At 32.7% G+C, this 15,677-nt stretch overlaps 1 long non-coding RNA gene across 4 annotated transcripts in view; it reads left to right on the top strand.

Annotated features, from left to right (window-relative positions):
• The window catches only part of LOC148605290 (uncharacterized), a 49,769-nt gene extending 35,781 nt beyond the window's left edge, over positions 1-13,988 (top strand). Inside the window, exons 1-6 of one of the 4 annotated variants that reach the window (XR_015915882.1) lie at positions 1,739-1,877; positions 5,841-6,177; positions 7,532-7,724; positions 9,066-9,200; positions 9,707-10,390; positions 13,686-13,988. This is a non-coding gene — a long non-coding RNA (uncharacterized LOC148605290). Of the gene's footprint in view, positions 1-385; positions 553-1,738; positions 1,878-5,840; positions 6,178-7,531; positions 7,725-9,065; positions 9,205-9,706; positions 10,391-13,685 lie in introns of those variants that run through there. The other 3 variants (XR_015915880.1, XR_015915881.1, XR_015915883.1) reach the window with 3 other exon arrangements.
• The last annotated feature ends 1,689 nt before the right edge of the window (positions 13,989-15,677 follow it).

The following is a 15,677-nucleotide window of genomic DNA, read 5'->3' as shown; positions in this document are numbered from 1 at the left end:
TTGGTTATCAATATCTTCCAATTTTCTCATTTCTCAATAAATATCTCTTGTGACATTGCCTCAGAATCAGCAAAACTGATGGGCTTTATTTGAAAGAAAAAGGAATACCAGTACAAGTATCTATCAATTTAACAATTAGATCAACCCCTACTATACAAACATTCGAGTTTTTATTCACAGAATAAACATGTATTCTTACTTGTCACAACACAAGCCAATTAACAGGAAAATAAATCTAAGGAGGGCGAAATGACCCATCAATTACTCGGTATATATAAACACATGCATATCAAATGAGGGCGAAACGACCCTACAATAAGGGCGAAACGACCCTGCAGTAAGGGCGAAACAACCCGGACGAACGGGAAAAAAGGCGAAACAACGAGAGGGCGAATGGGAAAAAGGGCGAAACTACCCGACGCCATTTTTTTTTTTTTTTTTTTTTTGTTGTCGTCGCACTTGCTAAAAATCTTGATGCGTAGAGTAGATACTGTAACTATAATCGATGAATGTCAGGGACTTATTAATGTCGTATATGAAAAAAATTATCATGTAAGTTTCAAAAACATTTGCACATACTATTAAAGAACAGTGTTCATTCACCAAGTCATTGAAGAAGTTTAGACATCCCGTGCCCATACCCGAATCCTCCGAGCTGAAAATAAGAAGAATTTATTTTAAATTAATGTAAGTGAACACATCGAGATTACTATGAAATATTTCCAACAAACTTGAGGAAATTCCCATATTTTCAAACTTGTAAGGAAATCGTTGCCAAAATCCCGGTATGTATCCTGTCTTTCTATTCTGGCATTCCGCCGTGACACCTAAGGGAGGTAACTGTGTTACAACTATTGCTAAATTCTTTTTCCATTCGGTCATCCTGCCCTTTTAAAAGTGGTAAAAATTAAATCCCTCCACATATGAAATGGTAAAATGGGGATCGGAGACCTGTTTTAAGATAGTTTGTATTAAATTTTTACAAGTTTTTTTTGTGTGCTTGTGCATGTCAAGTGTACATTTACTCCCAGTTCTCCATTTCAATAATGGTACCTTAACTGCTATATTGATTAAACGATTGCTTAGATCGGCCCATGACCAGCATCGTGTAAGAGACTTATTTCTGAAGGCATCACTTATTCAAAGTAAATGAAAACCACCATATCTTGCAGACGATAGTTTTATATACGTGTAGTAGATAAATGGAAGGCGAAATAAAAAATGTGTTGCTATAGGAGTATCGAACAAACCAGATTTATTCACATAGATTACAATATAACAAACTACTCAGAGACGGGGGGGGGGGGTCGAAAACGGATTGCCAATACACACATGTACTTCGAGACATTTTTTTAGACTGGTGCACCCCTAGCTGCGCTTAAAACATCATCCAAAAGTGTTATAATTAAAAAAAAATCAATGTCTTTAGTTAAACTTTACTGCTAGGCGAGGACTAGTATTTTAGAAAAGATATTTTTATCTGTTTGCCAACAATTTGACACTTTAGCGAATATGACCACAGGTATGTACGTTTATACGTGAGGACATGGCCCTGTATGGCTTCCCTATAGCCCCTCCCGCCTCATTATCATATCTTATTTATTTATTTATTTTTAACAATTTATCGTTTATTTGCATCATATATATGTACCAATAAATCATAATGTCACCGAATATATGCGGGTTTTCTATCAAAGTCCAGTTCGAATGATAGGAGAGAAATGGCCGAATCGTCTCTGGGTCGAGCTATCTTGTGTGACCAATTAACCTGCCATGTGCATATTGTTCTTACAAAAACATGTTGCTTTGTGCTATGGTAAGAGGACTCGAGCTGACATATATAGAGTGTAAGATCAAAGTACATACAGGAATATTTGGTAATTTTTGTTCATGAGGTCTGAATTTTAAAGTTCTTACATTACAAAACCCCCTCCTAAAAAGAAATAAGATACCAGGTCGTGAACTGTCTGTGTGGGGGAAATACTATCAAACAGGGGTCGACTTGGGCATTGATAGTCGACAGCTGTTTGATAGCATTTCCCCCACATAGACAGAAACAAGCACCTGTGATACCCTTAGTAAACTGTATGGGATATTTTAAAGTTTTAAGAATCTAACTCCTGTACTGTCTGTACTACTGTAGTGTAGGAGTGCAAGATTGGGAAATCTCAGACACCCGAGGGTAAGATTTAATCGTTCTTTAACAAGGTTCCATTGAGTTAAGGAACTATTATGGGGTAGGCATTGCCTAAATTAGCAAGCACTGTGAACTTTACCGTATATGTACTGTCTGAACGAGACTCATAAAAATAAACATCAGGGATTGACACTAACTTTTTTATCTTGGTTGCCACCCGGGCTCCTAAGTTAAAAAATCTAGGAGCCCAGAAAAAAAAGTTAGGCGCCCAGAAAATTTTTCAGAATATTAGTTTAATGTGTAATTGTTTGAAAATACATTTCTTTTCAAGAGATTTTAAAAGTATTATGGAGTAAACTATTTATTTCCCTGTCTTCAGTTTATTACCTAATTGGTTCTCATCTAGTACTGTAGTGAGTACTCACAAATAAACATTTCATGAAATAGTTTTTTTTTATTAATTCTTAAACAATAATGAATTAAAACTCATTAGTGATTGAAACAGTGAAACATCATCAATCTCTTCCAAAGTCAAAAAGTCTTTCAAAAACAAAGTCCTCATCTAAATCAGAATCCAACAATTCATTTCCAGAATCACTTTCTGAGCTGGAATAATATTTATTGTTCACACCAAACATCAGATCATCTTCAGCATCATAATTATTGTCAGAGGTTGGTTCTGCTGCACTAGGACCTAAACTATCAATAGCATGAAAATCACCATTTTACCATGGTCTTTACTAACTGGTATTTATTATTTGTATTTGTACGCAAAATTCAACCAGTTGCGATTCCCGGTATGCCTAAAAACCGGAAAACAAACTTGACCATGTACCAAAATTACGGTCGCCACTCGGACGACAAACAATGGTTATTATCGTCGCCCAGCAAAAATTTAAGTCGCCATGGGCGACTGGGCGACTGTTAGTGTCAATCCCTGAACATAGGACATTACAAGGAGGGGGTCGCATTGAGTGCAATATTTATTTTTATTTATACAGGTATCTTAGCAGCAAACAAAATCAATATTTCTATTTGAAAATCTGCTGGTTAATTATTTTTTGGAGGTTCATATCAATAAATGAATAATATGAATAACTTGAACGATTTGATGTGGGAAAGTTGATTATTATGTGCCCACTTTCCCTTTGGTGAGTAGAAAGCTTGACTTTTTTTAAAGGATTTGTTAAATCTAGAAAGTAGCATTGAAGTGTGTTAACCTTAAATTTAAAAAAATACTAAATCGCTGAGCAACATCCTTTTCAGTTTTGGCCTGTCAAATCAATCTGTACAGATACAGGAAATGTTACAATTCTCCACGGATGGTGGGAATAGTTTACACATATCATGTGACGTAAACAAAATTCAGACGACAGCTTCAAATTCCAAACAAGAAAATGATTGCCTTTCCTATCTTTGAAAAGGCTATGCTTCGATTTTGACAAAGACTCTTTTTTCGTTAGTATATTGGGGAACCTTAAGGGAAATTTAGAAAGAACACATAATAGCCATAGAGCTCACACCTTTTTGCGGCGTTCGCTTTTACAAAAGTACATCTTACTCAAGGATGCCCGAGATTTTCCATTATTACATCAGCGAAGTAGGTGATTTGATCTTTTTTTCATTTCGAGTTAGTTTTCTGATAAAATGTTTGAATTTAAATGACCTGCATTTATCAGGGCTGTTCCAGCAAAACATACATGAGCCAATTATGAAGTGTCACCTTCATTTACCTGTCGTAATTAACCCTCAGGTATACCTCAGGTAATTATTGGTGATCATTCAGCTGATCAGGGTTGTTGGATGATGATCATTTACAAGTAGAAATTGGATCCCGGTTGGATATATCACCATTTCATGGACAGCCAATCATTGGTTAATAATTATTTTTTTTGTACAATTAATTTTAAAAATATTTTCAAGTTGACCATGGGTGTAAACAATTGCATGTTGCATATTTTTTGTTTAGTCAATATGTCAGTTACCTCTGTCAGTTCAATTCTTTTTAAAATATTCTATATTGTCAACAGTACAGGTAATTTTTCAAATGTTATAATTCTATTAGTTAGAGAAAATAATATGATTTTGAAATTGAATTGGAACAATATTGAATATTTGTTACATTTCATGCAACATTGTACCTCATAGTATGTCATAAATGTTAAGAATCACTTGCCCTGAATCTCCTTTGTGGTGTGATAGTATACTGCTTTAAAGTCTACAAAAGTAATATTAATTTTTGTCTACACATCATTCCTGTATTATTTAATAAGAATACATACATACAAGAAAAGCAACAAAAAAATGAATAAACATATTTCTGACTTAATGGAATCATAAATCTTAAGAAAAACTTCAAATACACCAATGTTCCTTTTTGGTTGAAAAAAAACATGGTACATGTTAAAGTGTCCTCTTCCCTGTGCCCCCCTCTATTTAAAAACCATAGCTAGAACACTATGTATAAATGGAATAAAGCATTCATGAAATTATGCAATGTCTTGCTATTATCTGTATGAAATACATGTATGTCAAATGCAGCTGAAATACATGTATATAAAAAATTAAAGAATCACCATGGGAATACTGTTAAAGATTATATATGAATTTTAATATACAGATAAACGAACACAAGCAGTAAAAGCGCTAGTCTATACATAAAGATGTGCAACATGCAAGTGATGGGCAAAACTACAGAAATGAAATGAAGCATTCATGAAATCATGCTATGTCTTGCTATTATCTGTATGAAATGTCTCAAATGCAGCTGAATTATATAAAAAAGTAATGTATCACCATGGGAATACTGTTAAAGAATATATATAAATTTTAATTTGCTTCTGGTGGTGCCTATAAAGCTTGGGTTTTTACCTCTATGGGTGGGTAGGAGTGGAAAAATATCCCTTCTATGGGATGTTACCCCAATTTTCAAGTGCCTTCCCCCCGTCCCATGTATGTTTTACTGGAACAGCCCTCAGCTATTTATAACTGATTAGATAGATTTCTGATTAAATGTTTGAGTTTAAATGACCTGCATTTATCAGCTGTTTGTAACTGATTAGACCAGTGATCTGTCACGACCAAGTGTAAAATATTGGTCGCTTTGGTCGCTTGAAAACAATATAAACAAACTGCAAGAAAATTTTGAAAATCTAGAGTGCAGGAGATGGCATCTGGGCTGTTTTGAGCAGATTTTGTTCACTTATTCCATTTTTTGAGCTCATTTTTACTTAAATTTGAAAATTTATGTGATTTTTTTTATGTGAAGCAAAAGAGTTCGGCCTGATCACACCTAAAAAATAACGTGATGTCATTTAAAGATGTTGACATTTGTCTATACACACCATCTATCGCTTTTTCAGTAAAATAAGGTGACATTTTTCTGTACTTGCACTGTGACATGCTTTGGTCAATGATGACTGCAAATGTTGATTTGATTCTGAAACTTCCAACATATGGAATCTGTGATACAGAATCAGTAATGCGTTTGAATAAAAAACAGATCACGTCCATTACAAAAGCACCAAATTAACCATGATTAAAGTTGGTTTATTCATTCGTACTGCCAATCACGACAAAAAAAAAGTTTATCAAGGAAATAATCTGCATTACTATAAACACCTCGATCAAGGGTTTATGACACATTTTTTTATGTATGAAAAGTAAAATAACCAAACATTTTTCAATTTAATTTTTTTTTTAGCAACAAAATAGCTGGCGCCAATGTCAAAGTAGATGGCGAAATCGCCGGTCACTGGCACTTATTGAGAACCCTGCTAATGCATGTACAGTTGCAATGACTTCTAACCTCTCTAAGGTTCTGCCAGGATCGCTGTCATACAACTCTTCTAAAACTGTCAGGATCTTTCAGGGCTTTGAACAAGCTGTTCATAATCTGTCAGGAACTGTTCTAGGTAGAAGTGTGATGTGGATTAGAAAAGTTCTGACAAACTCCAACAGTCACTAGCTAAAAAATACTGACTGAATTATACATATAGTATGTGATACAAAAAAAAGGTGTAACAAACGAACCCTGAATGGTACGACAGAAAGGAATATTTAAATTTGTTTTATTATAAATGTACTTTTGTAGACTTTTATGTATGGTATGCAGGACTAACAAAACAAATTGCCTGTCGTATCAGGTGCTATGCCCCCGACTCAAGAAATTTATTTGTCACAGTCACTAGTTTGTCACAGTCACTAGTTTGATATAGGGTACCTACATTGACAATTTTGAACAATTTATACAAAAATCTAAGCCTTTTTTGAAATTTTAGTGTTCACACTCATACATTTTGCAAGGAAATGTGATTTTTGAAGAATTTTGGCAGAAAAATTTTAATTGAATTATATGTTTTGCAGCCACCCACATAATAGTTAAATAGAAAAAAAATGCAGTTTAGGCATTAGGTATCAGTATCTGTAAGAATCGGGGAGTGCCAGGGTGAAATATGGTATGGAAATACCCACAGTTTTGATAGTTTAATTTGACTATTTTCACTGTCAGTATCAAAGAAAACATACACAATTTTCCATATCATGATGGTCCATTGAGTTACAGTTTCACTGAAAGTGGACACTTCAAGGGCTGATAACTGTCAAAAATCTCATTTTTGTAACATTCTGTTGAAAAATCTCTGAGCAAAGCCAGTGATGCATTGATAAAATAATGGTCTTTTCAAATAGAGAAGGTATCCTTGAGAGACTTTTTACTGTCCGATCAGTAGGGTTTTGACATGCATGTTTCTGATTTTTCCCATTTTGCCTGATTCTTACAAATATTTACAGTTAATTTTAGGCTTTTTTGGAATTTCAAATTCCTCACTCATACATTTTGCAAGAATATGAAATTTTTAAAGAATTTTGTTTGTGGTTATTTTTTAAACATTGTTATCCAAAAAAATAATTACATACATGTATATATTAACATCTGTACTGATATACCTACATGTATGTTGATCACTTTGATTTTGATTGTTACAATCCCTGAATCATAACGCAAAACCAATCCAATCATAGTTAGGGTTATGTAAAATGACGGAATTTACATCGATTCATGCAATTTTCAGAATTGGAACGAATCAAATTAAGTGTCATGTTAAATGTACTTAGAGCATTAAATGATATATAAGTCATCATTTTATGTTTTTCATTAAATGTAGTAAATTTAAGAGCAAAGTGAATGTATTAAAGTCTGTATATGTATGTTATTTTCTTTGGTATAGTAGTCATAGCCCTTGAGACACAGCTATAGATAATGATTCAGATATTATATTTAAATTTACAGAACATATTATTTTGAAATTTTATACTTTTGTTTAGTCTAGAGTAATACTGAATTTATTTAACTATAGACATATAAACTTATGAAGTTATTATTTTTTTATTTAGATCCAGTATGAGTTGTTTGCATTCCATTTAGAGAAATAAATCATTTGATTAAAATTAGATCGTGCACTTGCTCCTAGCTAATTGATATGTCGCATGTACTCGCGACATTTCCGTTATGAGATCTAATTTTGATTAGATTGGAGAATAAGACGAAGTTAGAGAAGCGAGCAAAGCCCTTGAAATCAGTTAAATGGTAAGCTGTGTTCTAATTGTGTGTTTGTTTACAGTTGTATTATGTTTGTATTGTGTGCGATTTTTGATTATCTTGAGATTTAAATTGAGTGACCTTTGTACTAATAAATGATACGAAATGTTACATAATTTTTGATTTTGCAAATTGAATATTCAAGTACTTCTCCGTCAGGTAAAATGTTTATAAGGTGTGGCACATGAAGAAAAAAAATATACAGAAATTGTATTGCATTATCCAAGTATTTATATCTCATAACCTCAAGAAATTACTTTTGTAAAGTTTGCCTCTTTAAGATAATGATAGTTCAAATATAGTTGAAATGCACTATGGAAAAATAGTGGGAACATTTTTCTGAATCTTTTTCTTATATAATTATATTATATTATATCAAAAAATATCAACGTCACCGAGGCTTTAGGATAAACTCAGATAGCTTCTCAGTTGTTTTCTAGACGTATTTGAATATATTTGAGGCAAAAACGACCAATATGAATTGCATGCTTTGTTTAAAAACTAAAAACACCAAATGTAAAATATTTCGACTGATGATCATTTATCATGTGATGTAGAAACAATAACAAGTTTAACAGATCAATTTTAAAAATTGATGACTGAGCAGAACTTCATCACTGATCAGTGAATGATCCCAATTAAAGTTGCATGGATTGGTTCAGGTCTTTGATATTTGAAAATTTTTACAAGATTTTACATGTACCAAAAGTGTATGAGTTGGATTACAAACTTTTATTTGTATTTAAATAACACTGTGTTAAGAAAGATTTTTGGAGATTTTATTGGTTTATATCCACAAAGACAGTCGAATTATCTTCTAGAAGCAACAATGTTCTAGCTTTGTAATGCACGAAATGAAGGATGTAACGGATGTACAGAAAGTGCTATCATTTTCAACTTTATGGTTATAATGTTATTTAAAAAAAAAAAATACATAAGATCAATTCAGAACATGAAGGAAGCAGAATGTTTGTACAAATGAATGCATACATGTACATGTTAATTTTTGGTACAGATTCCCCCTCATTGGTACTGTCTCATGATGTGAACTGCTTTGGGAAAAGCAAATTTTTGATGTAAAAAAAACAGTTATTTAGTATTTTTCATAACAAATGTGGTCATTTTAACCCAAAACCTCCCACATATCTTATATTTTTTATGTGAGAGTTTTTAATTTTTTATTGTTTTTTTGAAGGGAGTCTCATCCCTTTATTAAAGTGTAGGATTGTGGGTATGTAATTATTATGTCTTCTGTTTACATGTAATAATCATTAAAATAAATCAATATAGCATACTTGTATTTATGGAAGGTCATAACTATGTTTTCAGAAAGGCTGTACAGTATGTCATACACTTACAAAGAACTAAACATAGAGCATTGAGACAGACTTACATTTACTGATACAGAATTATTTGACAGAGTATATTTTTACAACATTAATAAAGGCTCCGAGTTAGAAAAAAGTAGGTAAGATATAGGTTCCAAATATTTTTGTTTTTATAAAAGCTGTAACACCTTAGGCAAAAAAAATATGCATGTTTACTGTCACATGCTGAAAAAAAAGGGTTGGTAGGTCAATTTTAATTTTTTTTTTTTCAATTGTAGTTTCTTGACTAATAAACTACATAGAGAGAAACATTAGACACTGTAATGGTGCACATGCTTGTCTATCAGCTAGTTTTCTTTCTAAATTACTGGCAGTGCTGGCATTGGAGGCTGCCATTGTTGTTTAATATGATAAATACTAAGTACTAGTGACAGAAAAGGCATGAATTTCCGGAATTTCAAAATATTGCCAATAAGACATATTTTCTTTTTTGGCCTTAAAGTCAAGAATTGTTTGGTGATATGAGCTAGCTTTTAATTAAGTTCAGACAAACACATTGATAACTAAATAGGAGATGTAGTATGGTTGCAAAGGAGAAAGTCAATCACCAAATGCCAAGCAATGTATAATTATACTCTACAGGTCACCACAAGCCGTGACAGTCTTAAATGAAGGGCAAAACCGATGTCAAAGCAACCTGTAAAAGATCCCAAATAAATGATGTGAAACTATTTATAAAAGATGGAAATCAACGTTATCTGTATCTATCAACATAAATAAAAACAACAACCACTGGACAACAGGTTCCTTACAGAGAGCTTATGGTTTTTGGGGTTTAAGTCTATACATGTACATTTTGTATCTTTAAGATATCACAAGTATAAAACAAATCTTATTTTAAAAAAATCAAGCATGTTGACAAAACTGACACAGCTGTATAATCTCAGTAGAAGAATGATAGAATTTTATGAACTTAGTGGATTTCAATTTCTTTCTTGTCCTTGTATCCTGTTCTGCTTATACATGTAGTGATGTACAGATATTCAGATGCAATAGAGTTAATTCCCTTGGAACTGATTGTGTTGTTGACAAGTTGAAGCAGTTGAGACAATCAGCATATGGCAACAGTTGGTTTTATGCAAGTACATTTATGGAACCAATAATCTAAACTCCTAGTACATGTACTGTGGTATATACAATGTTGTATAAAACTGGTGGAGTGACAGCTGGGCAGTTAGGAGCAAGTGAAGTGACATAAATTACACAATACTTGAAGGAGCACACAACTCAGAACAATATCAAGCATCACAATGGATGACAATAGAGGTTTGTATGCAACACTTTTATGCCAATTATGATTTAAGTAACACTCCAGATAAGAATAATGCAAAACATAATTCATGGTTGGGAAGCCTACATATTTTTATTTATGACATTTTGTTTGAAATTATATGATAAATTGAAAGCAACATGTAGCTTTTCATATAATCCTTCTACTTAGGAGGTAAACATTATATATGATGTACTGTAAAACTCCAAATTAAGGGATATAACTCTGTAAATGACACTAAAATACAATTAGTATGAATTTTCAATGTGATTTATCTCTTTAAAGCAGGCAGATTGGAATGAATGATTATAGAAAAAAATACAGTTTATCATATAGACCTATAAAGCAAATTATTAATTACAAAAATAAAAATATGTAGCCTTTTAACTTGTAACTTATAGTTGAAGAACAAAAATTGATGAAATAAACTTTAAATTGTGGACCAGTCCACATAAAATTCAGAAAATGTATTTTATTGTCTTCAAATTGCTGTCCAGTGTTGAGACCTTTTATCACAGTAACAGTAAGAAAGCTATGGTGAATGCTAGTGGGAGTTCAGTATTTGCAATCAAAATTGCGAAATGTCAGCACTTGGAGGCTAAAAACCTACCGATCATAGATCTTTGATTAACCTTGATTCACTTATGACTGCTAGGGCTTCTGCGTATTGACGATCTGCACCCCCCTCCCTTCCCCCTAAAAAAAAAAACACCCTACCAACCTTGTATCCCTAATTTTGAAAAGGGTGTTACCTGAAACACATATTTTTTTTTTTTAAGCCTTAACAATAATAATTTCTGCATTCAGATCTTCACTTTTTAATAAAAAAACTAATGTGATCTATAATGGTTTTAGAACAAGAAATAAAACTGGATTTGGTGGGTTTTTGACAATCATGAACTACCTCCTGTCAGCTTTTTATAAAGACTCTACTTCAATGATCTTAATGAAAGAAGTGTGATAGGATACAAGTTTAGTAGCGACTCTTTACTTGAGTTGTTGGCTTCAGAAAGCAAAAAAAACATTATTTTGACCTGGCAAGCAAATCTGGTTCTCTTGTGCATCAAGTTTTTAACCATACCCTCCAGGAGCAAAATTTTGGGATACTGGTATATTGAAGTCACATTATCCATCCTTCTGTTTGTTTAATTGTGCATTTAGACATTATTGCGAGTTATTGAATTACATCGTATTTTACCACTTGCCATATATATTCGCCTGTAATGGGACTAAATTTTTAACTACTGGGAAGATTTCCGACTTATTGACAAGATATAGCTGATGAACTAAAATTTTTGGCTTGAAAATGTCAAAACCTTGATGATTGACATGAGCATGACACCAACATTGAACAGCAATGGTACAATGTTATTATATATGTAAATTGTAAACATCAGTTTTGGAATATTGTCTTCATCTTCTACCTTTTCCAGCTAAAAGATGGTACAGTAAAAGAATATTGTTTTTTAAATATTTTTTTTGGCCACAATACTGACCATTTATGATTTTCTTTGTATTTCCCACTGATCCATTTTGTGTATTGATTTTTACCTGTGTACATTCATATAACCAAAAACCGAAAGGTGTAATAGAAAAATTCCTTCCAAGTCAGGGTTTTGAGTCCACCCTCGCTCCCTCAAACCCCTGACATCACTCATTCATATTTAGCGGGTGTCATCCAGCGCCATCTAGTGAATTCCTTAAATTTAACCCGAATCCAAAATCCAATCAAATCACTCATAATAGAAACTTTTCGATATAACTTACGAAGTGGCTACACATAAAATTTTTTTTTTTTTCAGTAAAGACTCTAAACTCTAAAACTTTTTGCTCTTATTGCATCATTTGTGACATCATACAACTTTCAGTTACTATATTGGATCATCCATTACCTCGTATTATTGTTTACCTTTCCACAGACATTTTATGTTAAATCGATTTTCATTGGTGCTTTTCACCCGGAGAAGCAACCACTCGGAATTGGCTGGACGATAGCAGCTAAATATGAATGAGTGATGTCAGGGGTTTGAGGGAGTGAGGGTGAACTCAAAACCCTGACTTGGAAGGATGAATAGAAACATGACCAATAATGTACCATAATTCGTAACAAAAGTATGCATTTTAATTGGTATTGATATTTTTTTATATTAATATCTTTTTTTCTTACGATAAAACCTCTTAACTAAATGAAATATCTTCAAAAATGATGTGTAAGAATATTTTAAATTTTCTTCTTTATTCTGTGTTTTTACTTATATTTGTGATTTTAATTTGGATAATTGGTTGTAACAAAATTAGAATAAATGAAAAAATGACCGTATTAAAACAATTCACATGGCTTGTCAAGAGTTTGTAATTGTAATTGCTTACTACTATAAAAACAACTCTGGGTTGTACTTAATTACTTTAAAATTGATTTGGACAAACAGATGGACTCATTGTAATTAGTGTAAGCCATGCAGCTGTCAGAAATCAGTCCAACTTGTTAGCTTGTCAAGGATAGGTTCCAAAAATTTTGGACTGAAAAGGGGGTTCCAACTAATAGGGGGATCGACTTATATGTGAGTATATATGGTAGCTAAACTTTAACCATATTCAAAACTCATATATCAGTATATCGGTATCAGTATTAAATATGAATTTGATGTTTATTCACTCTACTGAAATTAATGAAAGCAGCTGATCGGGATGTTACATGTGTTTGTTTAGATGATTAAAATGAACAGTAGTTTACAAACACACAAGCCACGCCCAATGCCACACCCAATAAGTCGCATGCTGCTCATATGGCAATCGAAAATTGATCACAGTTGTGGTCTCAAAGCCTGTTAAGGACGTCATATTAGAATGATATTTAGGCATCACTTGGTCTGCTAATGTACATGTACATAAATGTATGTTGTAAAAGCACATTGATTCCTCCTTAACCAACTATTCAATGACTTCTGATGAAACTTGATAGGAAGTTCATTTATCATATGTAAATTTTATATCATTCTGTGTCAGGAACAGAAAAATGTGCTTTGTTTATCCTAAATCAGAGCTGTATCAAGCTTGAAATACTGTACATGTAATTTAGTTATTCATGATTCTCTTATGTGTTCATATCTAGCTGCACGTTATGGCGTAACAGTAGCAAGTTCTTTAATACATTTTTATTGTGTTATTTTTGAAGTACCTGTCATGTATGTTTATGTACAAATGCACATGTACATTTTATGTATACTAAATTACTGTGAACATTATATACATGTATTGTAGAATGCTGATTTATGTGATGATATATTTCAGATTGCAGTTGTCTTTGCAGTTGTGACCAAGCTTCATTATGCATGTATCAAGTCATTGTGATGGAATGATACACAAAGTTTGTAACTTATGTACACTGACTCTGAAGAATTGTTTCAGAAACTGTTCAAACATGATGTGAATAATCGTAAACATGTATATGAACATTTGAATATAATAAATGCTGTTGGAAAACTATTCACTGTATTTTTTAAGAACAGTGAACATTTTCCAAGTATTGATATCAGATCAGATTTTAGAATGAACTAAATGAGGTCAATATTTAAATTAAAGAGGATACATACATGTATGACTGCACTATGCATATCCTCCCACCAATTTAATCAAAATAGTCAACTTTTGTGGTAAAAGGGAGGTAACCCTAGTGTATTTCATTTACCAGTAACTAACAATCTGTTCATATGTAAATGATCATTCTCTATTGAAAAAATAGTATGCCCTCACTCAAGGAGTGGGTGGTACATGTATATTTGAATAACCTTGTCCATCTGACTCCTAATAGATGGATTTATTTTATTTGGGTTTTTTTGGCTTTATGTAAGTGATTTTGTTGCTCTCAGATACATCAGCTTCCTGTTTCCAATTTTCGTCACAAGCATTTTATACTGGACGGATTTAATTTAATTTGGTGTGTGGCGTTATATACTGTATATGGGCCATTATAGTTTGTTAGTCATTTTGGTTTCTATCCAATATCATCTTCCTGTATGAGAGGGGGTATACACATCACAACCTGTGGAAAGTTTTTTTTTTTTAAAGTAAAGAAGGCAACATGAAAGATTTATGTTGAAGGAAAAGTATTTACATTCTACCTGGCAGAAATTAAATCTGATCTACCCTTTGTTGACTGTCAAATTATGGAGTTAAAATGCAACTGCAATGAGAAAACACAAAACACAGAGAGGGTACTGGCAATTTATCAATTACCAAAGCATCTGAGCTTGCATACCAAAGGAAAAGAAATTTTAAATTGGAGACATATGAATCTATGTGTTAAAAAAAGTTAAATTATGGATAAGGAATGCAGTTACTGTTTGTTTTCATGTTCGAGTTTTCTCCTTGGCTTGTGCTTGTGAATATTCTGATCTCTATTTTATTCATACTTTGCTTGTTTTTACTTTTAATGTAAAAACACCAGAAATTGCACAAATACATACAGAAATTTAATATAATCAGCAATCCCGATTTCACTAAAACAGAGTGTGGTTTAGGCTCTCCAATAGGGTGGTAAGCATTCCTACTTCTTTTTATAAACATTGTGTCAGTTTTAAAATGATGGAAAATTCAGGCGAAAACACAGAATGTCTCATGTCTCATGACAACATTTGAAAAAAAAAGTTTGTTTTAGCGGTAGAGATGGCCTCACCATAAGATGCAGATCATGTTTATACCGAGGGGAAGGGGCCTAGAGTTACTAATAATAAAAATTACAAATTTGAGCAAAACATTTTGTTTTCATTCATCCATGGACAAAAAAAAAGATAGATTTCCCCGCCTCTTAATAATGACAACCGTTGACTGATAGAGCCGATTAGTACAAATTGCATGCCACCGTAAATACAAAAAAAATTGTGTACATGTACGTTTTGCTCCACTCTATTGATTGATACGTGTACATGACTTTGTACATTTGTATATCATGTATGTAGTAGTGTGTTACATGTATATTCAAAGTTCAGTCACAAGATTGGGGAAGAAGCATCATGCAACTAACTATTGTTTGCATTTAGAAAGGACAAAAAGAACTGTTTATGATTAAATTACCGTTGTAACTTTATCCTGTCATTTACCACCATACAATCCGCAATCTCATGAACATTTACAGTTACCCCACCCATTAGACAAGCTAGTAGATGGTACCCCAATTGTATGATGTCAGAATTGGCAAAAAAAAACCTACATGTTTCCCAATAATTCACACCATGCAAAGTCCACAGTTACGTCCCTACCCTAACCAAGCCTTACGGTGTTTTA

This window comes from Perna viridis, chromosome 10 (assembly GCF_037379345.1).
Source record: "Perna viridis isolate PV_CMFRI_1.1 ecotype Kerala chromosome 10, ASM3737934v1, whole genome shotgun sequence".
In the NCBI taxonomy this organism is placed as follows: domain Eukaryota; kingdom Metazoa; phylum Mollusca; class Bivalvia; order Mytilida; family Mytilidae; genus Perna; species Perna viridis.
The sequence above is the reverse complement of the archived record's forward strand: the minus strand, read 5'-3'. Positions and strand labels throughout refer to the sequence as shown.